The sequence below is a fragment of the Hylobates moloch genome, unplaced genomic scaffold (genome assembly GCF_009828535.3).
Source record: "Hylobates moloch isolate HMO894 unplaced genomic scaffold, HMol_V3 SCAFFOLD_5, whole genome shotgun sequence".
NCBI classification, from domain to species: Eukaryota; Metazoa; Chordata; class Mammalia; order Primates; family Hylobatidae; genus Hylobates; species Hylobates moloch.
The window spans coordinates 33,378,760-33,398,925 of NW_026652280.1; the positions used below are offsets into that span (position 1 = coordinate 33,378,760).

Genomic DNA, 20,166 nt, shown 5'->3' on the forward strand with positions numbered 1-20,166 from the left:
ACCAGTAATCATCCAAGAAAATTAACACCTAACAATTATTACCTGATTTTTCTGACTGTGACACACGTGCACACAGAGAGCAATCAGAGGAAATTTAAGCCCAAGAAGAGTTAACTTTATACATGAGGGAGGAGAATAAATAGCACACTATGAGAAAGACAACTGAAAAGAAACAAATTATGCACTTAAATGTTTTTACTTACCCCCTTAGCCCTCTATGCTGCATCTCCCATGAAAACAGGGATCATGTTCAGTATCAGTTCACTCACAGTTCCTAACACATAATCAATATCTGATATTTGTTGAATTGATCAACTGAATCTTTCAAACCAAGACCACTAATGAAACAACTTGTTTGCTTAAAAGTACTATTCATTTGTATATGAAAATATATTTCCATTACACAGAATCAACATGATTTCTCAGAGTAACTTCCCTTTTCTCTTTCTACATAAAACCTAAGACAAAAACTGACTCAACTGCTAATAGCCTAGTAAAGCTGTTTCCTTACATTTAGAATACTGCATTTAAAGTGATTGTGTATCTATATGCAAATATGCAAGAATCAGGCACTATGAAACTAAACATCTTTAGCTACATAACCACAAAATGAGGTAGAAAGCAGTATCTTACTAAAATTCAAATGAAGGCCCCTCTCCTCACACACTCAATTCTACGAAGAGACTCCATCGCATTCATAATACTAATCTTCCTAAATCTTTTTTATTGTTGTTGTTGTTAGAGACAGGGTCTCACTTCTGTCACCCAGGCTGGAGTGTAGTGGCACAATCACAGCTCATTGCAGCCTCACCTTCCTAGGCTCAGGTGATTCTCCCACCTCAGCTTCCTGAGTAGCTGGGACTACAGCCGCATGCCACCAAGCCAGGCTAATTTTTGTATTTTTAGGAGAGATGGAGTTTCACCATGTTACCCAGGCTGGTCTCAAACTCCTGTATTTAAGCCATCTGCCTGCCTCGGCCTCCCAAAGTGCTGAGATGACAAGTGTGAGCCACAACACCTAGCCATAAATTTTGGTTTTTGAGGCCGGGCGCAGTAGCTCACGCCTGTCATCCCAGCACTTTGGGAGGCCAAGGCAGGCAGATCACAAGGTCAGGAATTCGAGGCCAGCCTGGCCAACATACTGAAACCCCATCTCTATTAAAAATACAGAAACTGCTGGGCGCAGTGGCTTACGCCTGTAATCCCAGCACTTTGGGAGGCCAACGCAGGCAGATACAGGTCAGGAGTTTGAGACCAGCCTAGCCAACCTAGTGAAACCCCATCTCTACTAAAAATACAAAAAAATTAGCCAGGCGTGGTGGCAGGCGCCTGTAATCCTAGCTACTCAGGAGGCTGAGGCAGGAGAATCGCTTGAACCCGGGAGGCAGAGGTTGCAAGTAGCTGAGATCGTGTCACCGCACACCAGCCCAGGTGACAGTGTGAGGCTCCGTCTCAAAAATAAAGTACAAAAATTAGCCAGGCATGGTGGCACACACCTGTAATCCTAGCTACTCTGGAGGCTGAGGCAGGAGAATCGCTTGAACCTGGGAGGCGGAGGTTGCAGTGAGCTGAGATCACACCACTGCACTCCAGCCTAGGCGACAGAGCAAGACTCTATCTCAGAAAAAATTTTTTTTTAAATTTGGTTTTGAAAGACTTCTTTCAATTGTTTGCTGGGATTTTGAGTCAGTTTTCCCACCAAGAAGTTGCAGCATAGACAATGTAGACAATGCAAGAACCAAAGATTAGGACTAAAATAATAAACACTTACGGAAATACAATATAGTAGAAAGAGCCATTTTCTCCACAGCAACTTATCCCTTCCCTTAATCCTCAAAAGAAAGAAAAGTTTGAAGAAGCTATAAACAAGCATAAAAGACTCAAACTAGGACTAATGAGACCGGATGCCCCATTCAGAGCAAGGAATTATGAGTAACAAATTAACAGAACTGGGCAATGATCACCAACAACTACTAACATCACAGAGAACCAAATATTATGCACCTACTGATCCAAGTACCATCTATAAAGTATTCCCCTCATCCCCTGCAAAATCCAAGTACCATCTATAAAGTATTCCCCTCATCCCCTGCAAAAGAAGCAAGAGAAAGAATATATATTATAGAAACAATCTGATCAAGCTTCTAAATCTAATACCAATTAACTAGAAACCCAGGGGTCAGAGAAAAACGTTTACCACCACCACCACAGGAATCCAAAGGAACGTAACTGCTAAACCCAGACTGGGAAAATTTTGTAACTGATAATCTGCTAGGGAGAAGAAATGGAGAGGGTACCTACAGATTACAAAACAATGCAGAGACCTTATTTGGCTCTTGATCTGACACATTTATGAGATAATACAGAAATCTGAACACTGACTATCATATTACATTAAGCAACTATTCCTTTTTTTTTCGTGTGATAAGTTTTTCGGTTTTCTTTCCTTCAACACTGAAGCTGACTGGGAAACTGGAGTGCTAAAAGGTTAGAGTACAGAAAGGGAACACTAATATTAATACAGCTGAATGGATCTGTCCATAATGTGCTGAATTTGGCCTACCCGGAACTTAAATATAAATTGTGAGACTGCAACCACCAGAGATCAACTTTGCTTGCTTGCCAGCCAACTTTTTCTCCACTGATATAAACTCTATAAATAGGTCAAGAGTGATAATGGCTGCTCAAATCATTTCATATTGCAGATATTACTAATTCTGGCATGTACCTGGACCTGCACCAGGGCTCTGAATACACTAGCATCAAGTAAGAAGCAAAGGAAGTTATCAAATGCAAAAAAAAAAAAAAAAAAACCACAAAAGCACTGTGGCTAATGAGAGACTCTCTAAAGTACTCAAAAGCACCATCAGTGTAAATCAAGAATAATTTAAAACAGAGGTTCTTTTAATTTTTAAAAATAATTTTGTAATAGAGACAGGGTCTCACTTTGTTGCCCCGGCTGGTCTAAAACTCCTGGGCTCAAGCTACCCTCCCACCTCTGCCTCCCAAGGTGCTGAGATTACAGGTGTGAGCTACCACACCTGGCCCTAAAACAAAGGTTCTAAATTTTCTCCAAGATTTCTGCCCTGGTCATTTTCTATCTCCTTCAGAAGACAATTCACATAAAGATGGATCACCATATGCCAGGAACTGAGGTCCCAAGGTAAAAGCTGCCAAAACTCTCTCCACTATACACACCCTCAGGCTCACTGGGAAGTGCTTAGTTGATTTCAGCAGAGACAAATAGTAAGAAACCCTTGATAATAAATTGTTGATTTAAGAATAAGCTATGTTTCTATGCTAGGTTAAAACTAAGGCAGACAGGATACTGCTTAAAATTTTAAGCACATGAAGTTTTTGTTCTCAATACAGAAAGAAAAACAATCCTGTTTTCCTTAAGTTTTAGTCCACACCCAACTTCCCTATCCCCGACAATACCTTTCTCTAATTATAAGGCACCTAACAAAATGCAGACTACAGACATTATTGTAAAGGTCATTTTTTTAAACTAGTCAACTCAGTAAAAAAATAACTTCTACTGGTCACTTTGGTCAGTATCTTGTTTCTCTAATGCTAACTATGCTAATAAAAACTTAATTTCAGCCAGGCACAGTGGCTCACATCTGTAATCCCAGCACTATGACAGGCTGAAATGGGAGGATCACTTGGGCCCAGGAGTTGGAGACCAGCCTGGCCAACATGGTAAGACCCCATCTCAATCAATCAATCAATCACTCAAAATAAACTTAATTTCTAGACTACCCAAGCACAATTCTAGTTTTTCTTTGTTTTGTTTTTTGAGACGGAGTCTCGCTCTGTCGCCCAGGCTGGAGTGCAGTGGTGCGATTTCAGCTCACTGCAAGCTCCTCCTCCTGGGTTCATGCCATTCTCCTGCCTCAACTTCCCGAGTAGCTGGGACTACAGGCACCCACCACCACATCTGGATAATTTTTTGTATTTTTAGTAGAGACGGGGTTTCACCGTGTTAGCCAGGATGGTCTCGATCTCCTGACCTCATGATCCGCCCGCCTCAGCCTCCCAAAGTGCTGGGATTACAGGCATAAGCCACCATGCCTGGCACAATTCTATTTTATATACATTCTTAGGAATGGCTGCTCTAAGTAAGTTTTAACAGATTAAATGTTGTTTCTCTTTGAACAACAATCAGAACTTACTAATACATGAACTTGAATTACAAGCAAATGTTATTTTGCGAATGAACTGGCATTACAAAAAAAACGACATTTCCCCCCTACCTCCCGAGACAGAGTCTTGCTCTGTTGCCCAGAGCTGGAGTGCAATGGCAATGATCTCGGCTCACTGCAACCTTCACCTCCCAGATTCAAGTAATTCTCCTGCCTCAGCCTCCCAAGTAGCTGGGATTACAGGCGTGCACCACCACGCCCAGCTAATTTTTGTATTTTTAGTAGAGACAGGGTTTCATCATGTTGGCTAGGCTGGTCTCGAACTCCTGATCTCGTGATCCACCTGCCTCGGCTTCCCAAAGTGCTGAGATTACAGGCGTGAGTCACCATACCCAGCCCAAAAAACGACATTTAAGTTTCCAGCCTTTTCAAGCTTAGAAATACTAAGAAAAATGCTATTTTCTAATACCTTATTTAAAATGAATTTATAAAGGAAAACACTAGTTCCATACTACAGTTGTTTTGTTATGCAGTACTTTTTTCCCTTATAATCTACTTTCTCTTCTCTACATTTTAGAGCAAGAAGGAAACTTAGAAATCATCTGGTTCACTAGGTTGAGTTCCGTGGGCAGAGACTGCTTGCTTGTTTTGTTTGTATTTTTTTTTTTTTTTTTTTTTGAGACAAAGTTTCCCTCTTGTTGCCCAGGCTGGAGTGCAATGGCGCAATCCTGGCTCACCGCAACTGCCTCCCAGGTTCAAGAGATTCTCCTGCCTCAGCCTCCCGGGTAGCTGGGATTACAGGCATGCACCACCACGCCCAACTAATTTTGTATTTTTAGTAGAGACAGGGTTTCTCCAAGTTGGTCAGGCTGGTCTCGAACTCCAAACTTCAGGTGATCCGCTCACCTCGGCCTCCCAAAGTGCTGGGATTACAGGCGTGAGCCACCGTGCCCCGCCCCAAACTGCTTATTTTATGTGCCCATTACCACCTGGCACGTAAATGCTCAGTAAATGGGTTTTTAAATTTAACCAGGTATAAATACCACGTATGCATTAAGTCCCTGCTGATAGATTTCCGCTTTAGATTGTCACTTAACTAGAAAATACTCATTTAGGTAGCTTTTAAAATTATTTAAAGTCAAGTTAATAATTTAGGAATTTACACCATCTACCTATTAAGTGGCAGAGTCTGAGCACAGGAATGAGGTCCCTTATTTTGAATAGACATGAAAGAACAGAAACAAAACTTGAAACACTGTAAATTAAAGCCAAAAATCCTAACCACTAATCAAAACAACTTACCACATCTCAGTTATATTGGCTACTTTAAAGTATTTTAAAATCACATTTACTATTATCAGCTGCTACAAATATGTTCCGATAAATCTGTATAATACATAGATCACACAGTTTCCTCTCCTAGCAGTTCAGGAATATAGAAGAGAACTTTAGGCCCGGCGTGGTGGCTCACGCCTGTAATCCCAGCACTTTGGGAGGCCAAGGCAGGCAGATTACCTGAGGTCGGGAGTTTGACACCAGCCAGACTAACATGGAGAAATCCCTTCTCTACTAAAAATACAAAATTAGCCAGGTGTGGCGGCACATGACTGTAATCCCAGCTACTTGGGAGGCTGAGGCAGGAGAATCGCTTGAACCCAGCAGGCGGAGATTGCGGCGAGTGGAGATCACGCCATCGCACTCCAGCCCGGGCAACAAGAGCGAAACTCCGTCTCAACAAAAAAAAAAAGACAACTTTAAAAAAGCAAGATACTTTTTAGTTTCACCCTGCTCCTGCTCCTGCTCCTTACTTTTACAAGGCCCTGTAGGCTGAGTGTGAAAACTGACTGACTGAACATCAATCCCACTTCTGCTGAGAGAAGCTGCCCACACAGAAGTAAAAAACACTGCTTCTTTACTTTAAGTGGAATCATAAGAGTTCTGAAAAAGTAAGGAAAAGAGGTACAAGTAAAGGTAAAGGCTAAAAGGATTCAGAAGAGTATTATGACAACAGTCAAACTCAAAACCAAGACTGGAAATTGATAACTAAAGAAAAATAACTATCAGATTTATTTAATCTGATGACCAAGAAATCAAAATAAATAAACCAAACTAAAATAAATAAAACCAGTAAAATTTATATTCACTGGGCCAGGCTCAGTGGCTCACCCCTGTAATCCTAGCACTTTGGGAGGCCAAGGTGGGCGATCACTTGAGGTCAGGAGTTCAAGACCAGCCTGGCCAACAGGGTGAAACCTCGTCTCCACCAAAAATATAAAAAATTAGCTGGGTGTGGTGGCACGCACTTGTAATCCCAGCTACTCGGGAGGCTGAGTCAGGAGAATCACTTGAATCCAGGAGGCAGAGGTTGCTGTGAGCCGAGATCCTGACACTCCACTTCAGCCTGGGTGAGAGGGCAAAACTCCATCTCAAAAAAAATTTGTATTCACTCAACTTAAGGATAATAAAGAAAAATATTTTTGTTCTTTTTTTTTTTTTGAGAAAAGAGTCTCAGGCAGTGGCATGATCACCACTCACTGCAGCCACAAACTCCTGGGCTCAATTGCTCCTCCCATTTCAGCCTCCTGAGTAGCTGGGACTACAGGCACGTACCACCACATCCAGATAATCTTTTAATTTTTCTGTAGAGACAGGGTTTTGCCATGTTGCCCAGGCTGGTCTCCTGGGCTCAAGCAATCCACCAGCCTCGGCCTCCCAACGTGCTGGGATTAGAGGCATGAGCCACTGCACGCAGCCCCAGAAAAATCTGTAAAAAGGAGTGTCAGGGCCAAGCATGGTGGCTCCCACCTATAATCCCAGCACTTTGGGAGGCTGAGGTGGGCGGATCACCCGAGGTCAGGAGTTCGAGACCAGCCTGGCCAACATGGTGAAACCCTGTCTCTACTAAAATACAAAAATTAGCCGGGCATGATGGCACATGCCTGCAATCCCAACTACTCAGGAGGCTGAGGCAGGAGAATCGCTTGAACCCAGGAGGTGGAGGTTGTAGTGAGCGGAGATTGTGCCATTGCACTCCAGCCTGGGCATCGCAGCGAGACTCTGTCTCAAAAAAAATAAATAAATAAAAACAAAAGGAATGCCTATCTCATTCTTCATATTCTACCTGGAATTCTTTCCTCCAAAAAGAAGAAAATTCCCAACTCATTAGCGGACTAATAAGGTACCCTTGCAACTTGGCCCTATCTCCATCTGCCCTATCCATTCCTTTTGAAAACTCAAGGCACTGGCCCCACTTAACCATTCAAATACACTGATAATCATGACTTTGGTTAGGCTGCCCTAGGCTGGCATGCTCACCTGGAAATCCAACTCAAACCTCAGGTTTAAATGTCTAAGCTCCTTAAGCACCACGTGGCCTTGTTGGTCTTATTCACCGATATAGTTCCTGCAACTAGAGCACTGCTGGCACACAGTAAACACTCAATAAATTGTTGTTGTGAGAATAAAGAGGCTCCACATGAATTATTATTATTATTATTATTTTTTTTTTTTGAGACAAGGTCTCACTTTGTTGCCCAGGCTGGAGTGCAGTGGCACAGTCACAGCTCACTGTAGCCTCAACCTCCTGAGCAATCCTTCCACCTCAGCCCCACAAGCAGCAGGGACTAAAGATCCATACCACCCCGCCCAGCTAAGTTTTTAAATTTTTTATAGAAATGGGCTCTCAAGGCCGGGTGCGGTGGCTCACACCTGTAATCCCGGCACTTTGGGAGGCCGAGGTGGGTGATCACTTGAGGTCAGGAGTTCGAGACCAACCTGGCCAACATGGTGAAACCACGTCTCTACTAAAAATAAAAAATTAGTCGGGCGTGGTGGCAGGCGCCTGTCTTAGCTACTTGGGAGGCTGACGTGGGAGAATCATTTGAACCCGGGAGGCAGAGGTTGCAGTGAGCCAAGACCGCGCCACTGCACTCCAGCCTGGGCGACAGAGTAAGACTCCATCAAAAAAAAAAAAAAAAAAAGTAAAGAAAAAAAGAAAAAACAAACAAACGAAAGAAGAAAAAGAAAGGGGCTCTCACTATGTTGCCCAGGCTGGTCTTAAACTCCTGAGCTCAACTGATCCTCCCGTCTCAGCCTCCCAAAATGCTGGGATCAGAAGTGTGAGCCACCGTGCCCAGCCCCTTACAAATATTTTATCCACTCTATTTTCCATCCCCCTTCTATATAGCTCTTCCCTTTTATAGTCTCACAACTTTTTATTCAAATTATCATATGTATTTCATTTTGCCTACAGAATTACAGTAACCCAAGAAACTTTACTTGGTCCCAAACTCTTTCCTAAAATAACAGAAGATAATGAAATCAGTATTCCTTAAAGGAACACATTAAAAATCCAACATTTAGGCCGGGTGCAATTGCTCACAACTATAATCCCAACACTTTGGGAGGCCAAGTCAGGAGGACTGCCTGAGCCCAAGAGTTCAAGACAAGTCTGGGCAACATAGGGATACTCCATCTCTACAAAAAATTTAAAAATTAGCCAGGCGTGGTGGCTCACGCCTGTAATCCCAGCACTTTGGGAGCCGAGGCAGGCAGATAGCCTGAGGTCAGGAGTTTGAGACCAGCCTGACCAACACAGAGAAACACCGTCTCTACTAAAAACACAAAATTAGCCAGGCATGGTGGCACATGCCTGTAATCCCAGCTAATTGGCAGTCTGAGGCAGGAGAATCGCTTGAACCCAGGAGGTGGAGGTTGCAGTGAGTGGAGATTGCACTCCAGCCTGGGCAACAAGAGCAAACTCTGCCTCAAAAAAAAAAAAAAAAATTTAAAAAATTAGCTGAGTGTGGTGGCGTGAGCCTGTGATCTCAGCTACTTGGGAGGCTGAGGTGGGAGGAATGCTTGAGCTCGGGAGGTTGAGGCTGCAGTGGGCTGTGATCATGCCACTGCACTCCAGCCTGGGTGACAGAGAAAGAGTGTCTTTAAAAAAAAAAAAAAAAGCACACACACACACATTTTTCACCTTTTACAGGTTTTTCTCTCAAGTACTGTCAATTCAGTAAACATGAATACATGTTATTTCCATATCCTCAGTTACGTGCAGGAAAATGAGGAAGATCTAAGATGATTTACCCAAGTAAGGTTTGGGTCTCTAGTGTACATGAATTCCAAACTTTAAAAAGAAGAATACTGAAATTGCCTATCTATCAAGTCTGTTCATGCACGTGTCAAAAAAAGCCGTAAGACTGGGAATCCCAACAAAACAACTTCTTGTATAATAAGTAACTACAGAAGCGCACAGAATTTACTAGTCATACAATAAAGAGACTGAAAGTACCAATGTCACTATTAATATTAGAAGCAAGAAACCTTTGAAGGACACGCATTAGCCCTCAGTTCTAAAGGAACTGCATTAAATTAGAACCTAAAGCTGAATTTATCTTTACTATATGGGTTTTGAATTAATCATAACCATAAAACAAAGAGTATTATTACAGTTACTCTCACATAAATGCATGTTACAGTAATATAAAGTGAATAAGTAACAACTACACTGTGAACTTATTCTAACAATGGGGAAAGTTTCCAGCTCCAATATCCAGTCCATCCTATTTTTCACAAAAAGGTGTCAGAAAAAAAAATTTTTCCTATTAAGAAATCTGATTCAGGCCGGGCGCCATAGCTCACGCCTGTAATCCCAGCACTTTGGGAAGCCGAGGCGGGCGGATCACGAGGTCAGGAGTTCAAGACCAGCCTGGCCAATGTGGTGAAACCCCGTCTCTACTAAAAATACAAAAATTAGCTGGGCGCGTGCCCGTAATCCCAGCTACTCGGGAGGCTGAGGCAGGATAACTGCTTGAACCAGGACCCGAGAGGCGGAGGTTGCAGTGAACCGTGAGCCGAGATCGCACCACTGAACTCCAGCCTGGGCTACAGAGCGAGACTCCGTCTCAAAAAAAAAAAAAAAAAAAAAAAAAAAATGGTTAGCGATGTGACTCCTCAGGACATCAGGTAGTAACTATCAGTTGTAGGCCTCTAAAAATGCTTGTTAAACCAAAAGGCAATGCTCTGATTACTGGAGGAATCTAGATTGCCAGGATCAGCAAAACTACATTAGAAAGTTAATAGCTTCCATCCTTAAAATATCCCAAGAGAAGAAAGGCAGTGATTCTGTTAGCATGTACCCAATACTACACAATAATAGCCTAAGCAAAATTGGCAGATGCATGTTTAATTAAGAGGTCCAACCTTGACGAAGTATCATCAGTAGGATTTTAATTCTACTGGGTGGGAGAATTCAGAAAGCAAAAGGTCAGGCAAAAAGCAAAAAACCCATCCAAGCAGAAACTGCTCAAGGATCTGGTAGGGCTCATACCGATGTTCTCTACTTCAACCTGTGAGCATCGATTTTGTGATGGGGGCTGCCGGGGACGGGGGGCGGGGGGGGGGGGCGGACAATTTAAAAGTGAGAATGAATGGCTTGCGTAAAGGCGATAGTCTTCAACCCGGGTTCGTCAGTGTACATCCTCGCCGGTTTTGAAATAAAGTTGACAAACTCCCCAGAAGCGGTCTATTTTGGAGACTGACATCTCTCGCATTGACCGGAGGCGCCTGCCGACCAAAGGTAGTGGAAGCGCCGAGAGGCAGGCGGCGCCAAGCCTATAAGAAAGCCTTTTCTCCTTCCTCCAAGGCCACTGCGGCCGCGGCGCCGGAGCTCTCCGCTGCAGGGGCAGGTGTCGGCGCCAGACCCCGAGCTCTCCGAGCTGACGGAGTTGCCGCCACTGCTTCCCCCGCGGGCCTAGGACCCGGAAAGTTGCGTGAAGACAACTCCAGGGCCGTGAAGCCGCTTCCCCCGCCAGCCCGGGGACTGCGGCACCTCCAGCCTCCCCTCAGCACCCCCGGAAAAGGACTCGCCTCAACCCGGCCCCAGCGTCTGGGGTCTTGGGGTGCCGGAGCCAACTCCGCCGGGCCGGGAGGAGGCGAGGGTCACCAGCGGCGGACGAGCAAGGAGGTCGGAGCGGTGAGATGCTCCCGCGTCAGCCGGCAATCCAGGCTGCGAGTTCCCGGCGCCCACCAGCCGGGCCCGCCAGGACCCCAGCGTCCGGACGCCGCAGAGCCCTCACCGCGGCCCGTAACCCTCCGATTCGCCCCGACCCCTCCCTGGGACGCAGCCCGGGCCCCCCAACTCGATCAGTAGCCAGGCCGCGGCCCTGCGCCCCTTCCCGCCTCACCTGCGCTCCGCGGCGACGCCGTGCCTCCTCGCTCGCTCCGCGCGCGCCCCGTCGGGGCACGCACCGACCCCCCGGCCGGGACTCTACCCGCTGCGGTGACTCAGGACGGGACGGCCACCGCCGCCTTCTCCTCCTCGGAACAAGCCCCGGCAGTGAGCAGAGGGTCACGGTCAGAGCCCCTGCCGGGACCAAAGTGAACCTCGCCGCCTTCGCAGCCTCTACCACCAAGTCCCTTCAGTCGTCCGCGCCGCCCCCAAGAAAATGTCACCAGAGGCCGTTCCGCTCAGCGCCTCACTTCCGCCCGGAAACACAGAGCCGGCGTCGGCCGGCTAGAGAGGCCGCTGTGCCGGAGACCTCTGGAGACTGGCGCCCGACGCCCGAGAAAAACCAGACAGCGCCATCTGGCGCGATGGAACCCGCGCTCCTCCCGCTGCAGACTGCGGGGCGTGAAGGCGTCGGCTCCCCGGGCTTCTTTCCCGCGCTCCCTCCTTCTGTTGAGACCGTCTCCTTTCCGAAATGTCTTTCCCGGGGGGTGGGAAAGCCACTCAATGCAAGCCAAGGACAATGCCTTCAGCAAAGGACAGTGCTCCCTTTTCTGTGCGCTGCTCAGTACTCACCCCCTCTTGAGGCCCTTCCGAAAGCAGCTTGCGGTGTCTGAATCCCTGAGTCGCTCCAGCGGAGAGCCCGTGCCCTTCTCTCTCCGCTTTTTCGCGGATGTTGACAGCTGGGCTCGGGGAGACTCGGCTGAACTCTTCTCGGGCAGCGGCACCAACATCTGCTCAACTTTCTGCCCGGGCACCTTGCAGGCCTTGCAGATTGACCGCCACCTGCTGGTGGGACGGGGCCCGCGGGGGAGACCCCGCTCTGCCCCGAATTCCGCCTCTGCAGTCTCCCTGCGATTTGCAGTCAGCCCTGAGGAGGGTGGGGGAAACGAGGTGGACCCGAACCCCGAGAAAGGGGAGGAGGGCCCAGGCCCACTGGCGAGTAGAGCGCTTCCCAAGGAGGAGCAGGAGATGCTGAAGACATATCTCACGACTCAAGATCTGGCCAAGGACCCGCGCTCCCCCAAAGCAAAGCAGTGTTTTGAGAAGAAAAATAATAATAATAAAGCTTTGAGGAGGAAAATGTAAACGGTCTTTACCTTTACAGAGCTGTGCTGGAACCTCGGATGAGACCCGTCAAGAGGAGATTCTGAAAATCTCACACCACTGGGTCTGCACTCCCCTAAACATCAGTCTCCCCCTTCAGACCAGGCCCCTTAGTTCCCCCACTTCACTCATTTTTTCTGACTGCCTACAGGAGTGCAAGTTTTTCATCCCCAACTACAAGAATAAATTAAGAAAAGAAAATAACTTTTATTGAATGCCTATTACATACCAGGCACCTTGCATTTAAATGGGTTAAATCCATTGAATCCTCATTACAACTCATAACAACCCTGTGAGTTAGATGGCATTACTAGTCCTAAGTTGCAAAGGTGGAAACTGAGGCACAGAGTGACCTGCCCAAGATGACACATCCAAGTAAGTGGCAGTGTTGGATTCCAACACAGGCAGAGCTTACTTTCTTAACCACAGCCACCAACTGCCTCATTGAGAATCACTGAGAACGTAGTGTGTGCTAGCTAAGTAGTTTATCTGTAGATGTTATTTCACTCGTTCATTCATTTATTTACTTTCTGCTACCTGAGTCCTCAAGGGATTTGAGGGGTTATGGGGTAGTGACAAGAGCCCAGCCTATTTCAGTAAAAAAAAAGAAAAGAAAAGAAAAAACCACACTAAGATCACAACTTTCAGTCTGGAAATGAATGAATGTGGACTAATACATTGAGTTTTTAAAAGATTCCTTGACAGTCTGATCTAATCAATGCTGCAGAAATACTGAAGTAGGACCCTAACTACTGAGATACCATCTTGGGTCCTTCTCCTGTTTTTTTTTTTGTTTTTTGTTTTTTTGTTTTGTTGTTGTTGTTTCTTTGTTTTTTGTTTGGTTGGTTGGTTTTGGTTTTTTGTTTTTTTCTTGAGACAGAGTCTTGCTCTGTCGCCCAGGCTGGAGTGCAGTGGCGCAATCTTGGCTCACTGCAATCTCTGTCCCCCGAGTCCAAGCGATTCTCCTGCCTCAGCCTCCCGAGTAGCTGGGATTACAAGCGCACACCACCATGCCCGGCTAATTTTTTGTTTTTTTAGTAGAGACGGGGTTTCACCATGTTGCCCAGGCTAGTCTCGAACTCCTGACCTCAGGTTATCCACCCACCTCAGCCTCCCAAAGTGCTAGGATTACAAGTGTAAGCCAGCGCACCCAGCCCCTTCTCCTATTTAATACCAATAAGTCAATTTCCTACAGCGAATGGCCTTTGTATATTTTTGGAGGCTAGGGCATTTGATATCCTAATTACTAATATTTTTATTACTACTGTATTTCCATTATTAAATGCACAGTTACTTGCTTCTTCCCCGTCTTCTGTAGGAGCAGAAGGGACCCTACTTCTGCCTCAAAGTCTTCTGTGTATCCAATACTTCGCTCTATAAGCTCCTGAAATGCCATCTCCCCCATAAAACCAGCTCAGCCCAGACAACACCCCCGTCACCACTACCCTTATTACCCCCTCCATCCTGGCCTTCCACTGTGGGTCAGGACTCCCCTGCTCACACACACTCTCCTACAAACATGTCTGCCCTTGGTCTATCTGTAGGGTTACTACTAAATCATATTCGTCATCCTCTCAACTTCTGTCATAGCCCTAGAGGCCAGAGTCAAGCCTGTCAGAATCACTCTTCACCATCATTTTTTGCACCTGATATACCGCCTAGCCTGGGGCTAAGCCTGCAGCAGGTACCTGCCAGCCATGGTGGCCTGGACAGTAGCATCAGGGTGTGGCTGGTCTGGCTTTGACTGTAACCTGATCTCTCCTGACTGAGCAGGTTACTTCTACCATTTGCCCTGTAAATGAGAACCACTCAATAGATGATGAAAGTAGGGGGAGACGAGGGGAGGGAACCCTCATTTCTGGGCTCTGGGCTGCCCCCTCCCTTCCATCTCAGATTGCTAAGAATTGGGCAACCTAAGGCCAGGCGTGGTGGCTCACGCCTGTAATCCTAGCACTCTGGGAGGCCAAGGTGGGAGGATCACCTGAGGTCGGGAGTTCAAGACCAGCCTGGCCAACACAGTGAAACCCCATCTCTAATTAAAAAAAAAAAAAACACAGGCCGGGCACGGTGGCTCATGCCTACAATCCCAGCACTTTGGGAGGCTGAGGCAGGCAGATCACCTGAGGTCAGGAGTTCAAGACCAGCCTGGCCAACATGGTGAAACCCTGTCTCTACAAAAATACAAAAAATTAGCCAGGTGTGGTGGCGCACACCTGTAATCCCAGCTACTCCAGAGGCTGAGACTGGAGAATCACTTGAACCCTGGAGATGGAGGTTGCAGTGAGCCAAGACTGTGCCACTGCACTCTAGCCTGGGTGACAGAGCAAGACTCTGTCTCAAAAAAAAAAAAAAAAAAAGGCCGGGCACAGTGGCTCATGCCTGTAATCCCAGCATTTTGGGAAGCTGAGGCGGGCGGATCATGAGGTCAGGAGTTTGAGACCAGCCTAGCCAACATGGTGAAACCCCGTCTCTACTAAAAATACAAAAAAAAATTAGCCAGGCATGGTGGCAGGCGCCTGTAGTCCTAGCTACTCGAGAGGCTGAGGCAGAAGACTCACTTGAACCTGGGAGGCGGAGCTTGCAGTGAGCCCAGATCATGCCACTGAACTTCAGCCCGGTTGACAGAGCGAGACTCTGTCTCAAAAAAAAAAAAAAAAAAATAGCTGGGTGTTGTGGTGCGCTCCTGTAGTCCCAGCTACTCGGGAGGCTGAAGAAAGAGAATCGCTTGAACCTGGGAGGCAGAGGTTGCAGTGAGCTGAGATTGTGCCACTGCACTCCAGCAAGACTCTGACTCAAAAAGAAAAAGGGGCAACCTGGCCTCCCTCAACGTAACCACCCACCCCCACTATAGCCAGCACCCACTAGGATTGCCCAGGACCTGCTAGAAGGCAGTGGCCTCTGGGGAAATGCTGACCTTCTGCACAACAGTACCCACAGAACCTCAGACAAGTAACCGCTTCCAGGGTTAACATGACTCGCTCTGCCTCACAGCGTCATTCCACGGGATTAAATGGCCTCCTCCAACACAAGGACATCGAGAAGCATTCTAAGGACTCTGAGTAGTGGAAGATCAGACAGTTGTCAGGACCAGGGGCTCTGGGGTTTGACAGATCTGACGTTGGACGGAGTTCTGCCTCTCTAGCAGAGTGACCCTCAGGCAGTTATGCAACCTCACTGAGCCCCATTGTCCTCGCCTGCCAGACATGGATGACCCCCTAGTACTCTGTTGCAGGCTCTGGAGGAGTGAGGGTAGAATGACTCATGATTTCAGCTCTCAGCTCCATGCTCGGCTCAGACAGAATGCTCTAGAACGAGGCTGCCGCTCTGATGGCAGCACTCCAGGCCAGCACCTTCTAGGCCACAGACTCTCAGTGGTCAAATACAGTGAAATTTCCATCTCAACAGACTCATTTTTCCAGAGCAGCAGGTTCACGTGGAACCAGAATGGAACAGTGCAGAAGGATACATGAAAGTGTAGCCAAGGGTGACTGCGAGGGGGCCCCCTTTCCCCCACAAACCTCCAGCTCCCCACCCTGGTTCTCTGGGCTGGCCAATTAAGACTCATCTGTCTTGGGTAAAGTACTCTGAAACCCAGCTCCAAGTCTCTCTTTCTAACCGGGTGATCCCCCTGAAACTCCATCTATTTAGAAAGTCTGTAAGTTCTGAAAATGGAAAAAAAAAAAAAAAAAAGTGAAAATCAATGCAAAGGACAGTTTCATTTTTTGTTTGTTTGGTTGTTTGTTGTTGTTGTTGTTGTTGTTTTTTGAGACCGGGTCTCACTCTGTCTCCCAGGCTGAAATGCAATGGCACAATCACAGCTCACTGCAGCCTCAACTTCCCGGACTCAAGCAATCCTCCCACTTGAGCCTCCCAAGTAACTGGGACTACAAGCACATGCCACTATGCCCAGCTAATTTTTAAAAACATTTTGTAGCCAGGCACAGTGGCTCACGCCTGTAATCCCAGCACTTTGGGAGGCCAAGGTGGGCAGATCACCTGAGGTCAGGAGTTCGAGACCAGCCTGACCAACATAGAGAAACCCCATCTCTACTAAAAATACAAAATTAGCCGTGTGTGGTGGTGTATCCTTGTAATCCCAGCTCCTCAGGAGGCTGAAGCAGGAGAATCACTTGAACCCAGGAGGCGGAGGTTGTGGTGAGCCAAGATCGTGCCATTACACTCCAGCCTGGGCAACAAGAGTGAAACTCCCTCTAAAAAAAAAATAATAATAAAATAAAAATGTTTGTAGAGACAGGGTCTCACTATGTTGCCCAGGCTGGTCTTGAACTCCTGGACTCAAGACATCTTCCCACCTCGGCCTCCCAGTGTTGGGATTACAGGCACGAGCCACCATGCCTGGCCCAAAGGACAGTTTTTAAATTTAACAAGTATGTATAAGCCTCTCTTTTTTTAATGAAAAGAATTGCCCTGTATGACATGGTGCCTGACCTTAGGGGACCTCCTGGGTGGGGCAGAGGGTCCTCTGACACCCCATCTAAAGCGGCACCCAGCACCCACACTCCCCGTTACTGCACCCGTCTTCTTAACACGTGCCCTCATGTGCTCCTGCTTTGCATGCTCTCTTTCGCTTTAATCGGACACACCAGAGGGAAGAGCAGCCAGGGGGCGGGGTCCATGCTGTCTGATCGTGCTCAGTGCCTCACGCAGAGACCCCAGATACACTCAATGCAAGTGTAGTGAATGGAGGAAGTAGACCTAAGATTCTGAAACCTACAAGGATGTCAACACAAGGAAGTGGTGCCAGGTGCCAAGTGGGTTAGAAGCCAGGAGGAAGGAGGGACCTCTGCAGACAAGGCAGTAGGGGACGCCTCAGGGAGGGCCTGAAACCTGCCTGCAGGTGGTTAAAAAGGAGGAAGACTCAGTGCCTTGAGGGCAGAGCCAGGTCATCCTTCTTCACTGCCCCCTTGGTGTCCAGCATAGAGCCTGGCAGATGGGACAGCCAAAAAGAGTTTGTGTGATTGAAAGGACAAGTGTGCAGAGAAGTGACTTTGTGGGAGGGGTGGGTAAGAGGTAGAAAAGCCCCTGGGATGCCGGGCGCGGTGGCTCACGCCTGTAATCCCAGCACTTTGGGAGGCCGAGGCGGGCAGATCACGAGGTCGGGAGATCGAGACCATCCTGGCTAACACGGTGAAACTCTGTCTCTACCAAAAATACAAAAAAATTAGACGGGTGTGGTGGCAGGCGCCTGTAGTCCCAGCTACTCAGGAGGCTGAGGCAGGAGAATGGCGTGAACCCGGGAGGCGGAACTTGCAGTGCGCCAAGATGGCCCCACTGCACTCCAGCCTGGGCAACAGAGTGAGATTCCGTCTCAAAAAGAAAAGAAAAGCCCCTGGGATATTTGGAGGACAACTACCCAAGGGCCAGATGCCTGCAGCTGGACAGCAGAGGAGTGAGGAGAGATAAGACTTCAAGGGAAGTTGGGGGATTGAGAGTGTAAGAAGCCTGGGATTTATTTTTTATTTTTATTTTTAATTGTATTTAATTTAATTTTATTTTGAGACAAAGTTTCGCTTGGTCACCTAGGCTAGAGTAGTGCAGTGGCAGGATCTCAGCTCCCTGCAATCTCCGCCTCCCGGGTTCAAGTGATTCTCCTCCCTTAAGCCTCCCAAGTAGCTGAAACTACAGGCACCCGCCACCACGCCCAGCTAATTTTTGTATTTTTAGTAGAGACAGGGTTTCACCATGTTGGCCAGGCTGATCTTAAACTCCTGACTTCAAGTGATCGCCCTCCTTGTCCTCCCAAATTGTTGGGATAAGAGGCGTGAGCCATGGCGACACTGTTTTGGAAGAAAGGGCTTGGTAAAAGCTTCAAAGCCCTTGTAACATCAGCTTTATGGAGGCTGTCTTCACCTTCCTCTCCCCAGCTCCCAAAACTACAGTATTTAAGTAAAGACAAAATTAGGGTATCTGTGGTAGAATAACAAATACGCATTTGGTCTTTGCCCCAGTTCCTGGCACAAAGCTCTTAAAAGCCTCAGGATCTCCTGAGTAGTAGGAATGTCCTTTGTTATTCAGGACGAGCTCCTTTCAGCCACACCTGTGTCTGGCTCTTGGAGAGTCCCTAGATAGCTTCTGGATGAGGGCTGGTCACCACAGGAGCCAACCATATGATTAGAGAGAGGGTTGGAACATTCAGCCCCCTCCCCACCCACAACCTCCCAGGATGGAAGAGGGGTTGGAGATTGAGTTCAATCACCAAAGGCCAAGGAACCTTCAGTAAAATCCCCAAAACCATGTGTCAGAGAGTTTCCGGTTGGTGCTGGGAGGATGGCCCACTGGAGAGGGCATGGAAGCTCAAAGCTACCAGCCGCCTTTCTTCCTTGCTTAAGGCAAGGAAGGATATTATAAAGGATCCAACTCAGGACCTCCCATTTAGGTTCCTGAGTTGAATCCCTTATAATAAGCTGGTATTAGTAAGGAAAGTGCTTTCCAGAGTTCTGTGAGCCCTGCTAGTGAATTATCGAATTTAAGGGGGGAGAGGTCATGGGAACCCCCAAATTCACAATCTGCTAGACGTAAGTGTGGGAGCCCAGGCACCTGACTTGTGGCTAGCATCTGAAGTGGGGGCAGCTTTGTGGTACTGGGCCCTTAGCCTGTGGGGTTCGAAATAACTCTGGGTGGTTAGTGTCAGAATTGCATTAAATTGAACTGAATTGTTTGGATACTCACTTGCTGTCAGAGAATTAGAAAACTGGTACCAGAAAAAAAAAATACAGGATTCTAAAACTTTGACTTCATTTTATTTATTTACTTTTATTTTTATTTTTATTTTTGAGACAGAGTTTCGCTCTTGTTGCCCAGGCTGGAGTGCAATGATGCAATCTCGGCTCACCGCAACCTCTGCCTCCCGGGTTCAAGCGATTCTCCTGCCTCAGCCTCCCGAGTAGCTGGGATTACAGGCATGCACCACCATGCCCGGCTAATTTTTTGTATTTTTATTAGAGATGGGGTTTCTCCACGTTGGTCAGGCTGGTCTTGAACTCCCGACCTCAGGTGATCCACTTGCCTCGGCCTCCCAAAGTGCTAGAATTACAGGCGTGAGCCACCATGCTCAGCCTTTATTTTATTTTATTTTAATTTTTTTGAGATGGAGTCTCACTCTGTCACCTGACTGGAGTGCAGTGCCGTGATCTCGGCTTACTGCAACCTCTGCCTCCCTGGGTTCAAGCGATTATCCTGCCTTAGTCTCCCGAATAGCTGGGACTACAGGCATATGCCACCACGCCTGGCTGATTTTTGTATTATTAGTAGAGACAGGGTTTCACTGTGTTGGCCAGGCTGGTCTCAAACTCCTGACCTCATGTGATCCACCCATCTTGGCCTCCCAAAGTGCCAGGATTACAGGCGTGAGCCACCGAGCCCGCCCTATTTATTTATTTTTACTGTTTTATTTTTTGAGACAGAGTCTCGCTATGTCACCCAGGCTGGAGTGCAGTGGCGCGATCTTGGCTCACTGCAACCTCCGCCTCCTGGATTCAAGCAATTCTCCTGCCTCAGCCTCCTGAGTAGCTGGGACTACAGGCATGTGCCCTCATAGCTGGTTAATTTTTGTATTTTTAGTAGAAATGGGGTGTCACCCTGTTGGCCAGGCTTATCTTGAACTCCTGACCTCAGGTGGTCTGCCTGCCTTGGCCTCCCAAAGTGCTGGGATTGCAGGCGTGA

At 47.3% G+C, this 20,166-nt stretch overlaps 1 protein-coding gene across 4 annotated transcripts in view; it reads right to left on the reverse strand.

The window, feature by feature from the left end:
- The window catches only part of ARK2N (arkadia (RNF111) N-terminal like PKA signaling regulator 2N), a 93,843-nt gene extending 82,420 nt beyond the window's left edge, over positions 1 to 11,423 (reverse strand). For all 4 annotated transcript variants that reach the window (XM_058438401.1, XM_058438400.1, XM_032152400.2 and 1 more), the window contains exon 1: positions 11,336 to 11,423. The gene's annotated coding sequence lies outside the window, so the exon portion shown is untranslated. The remainder of the gene's footprint in view (positions 1 to 11,335) is intronic.
- Positions 11,424 to 20,166: the final 8,743 nt, after the last annotated feature.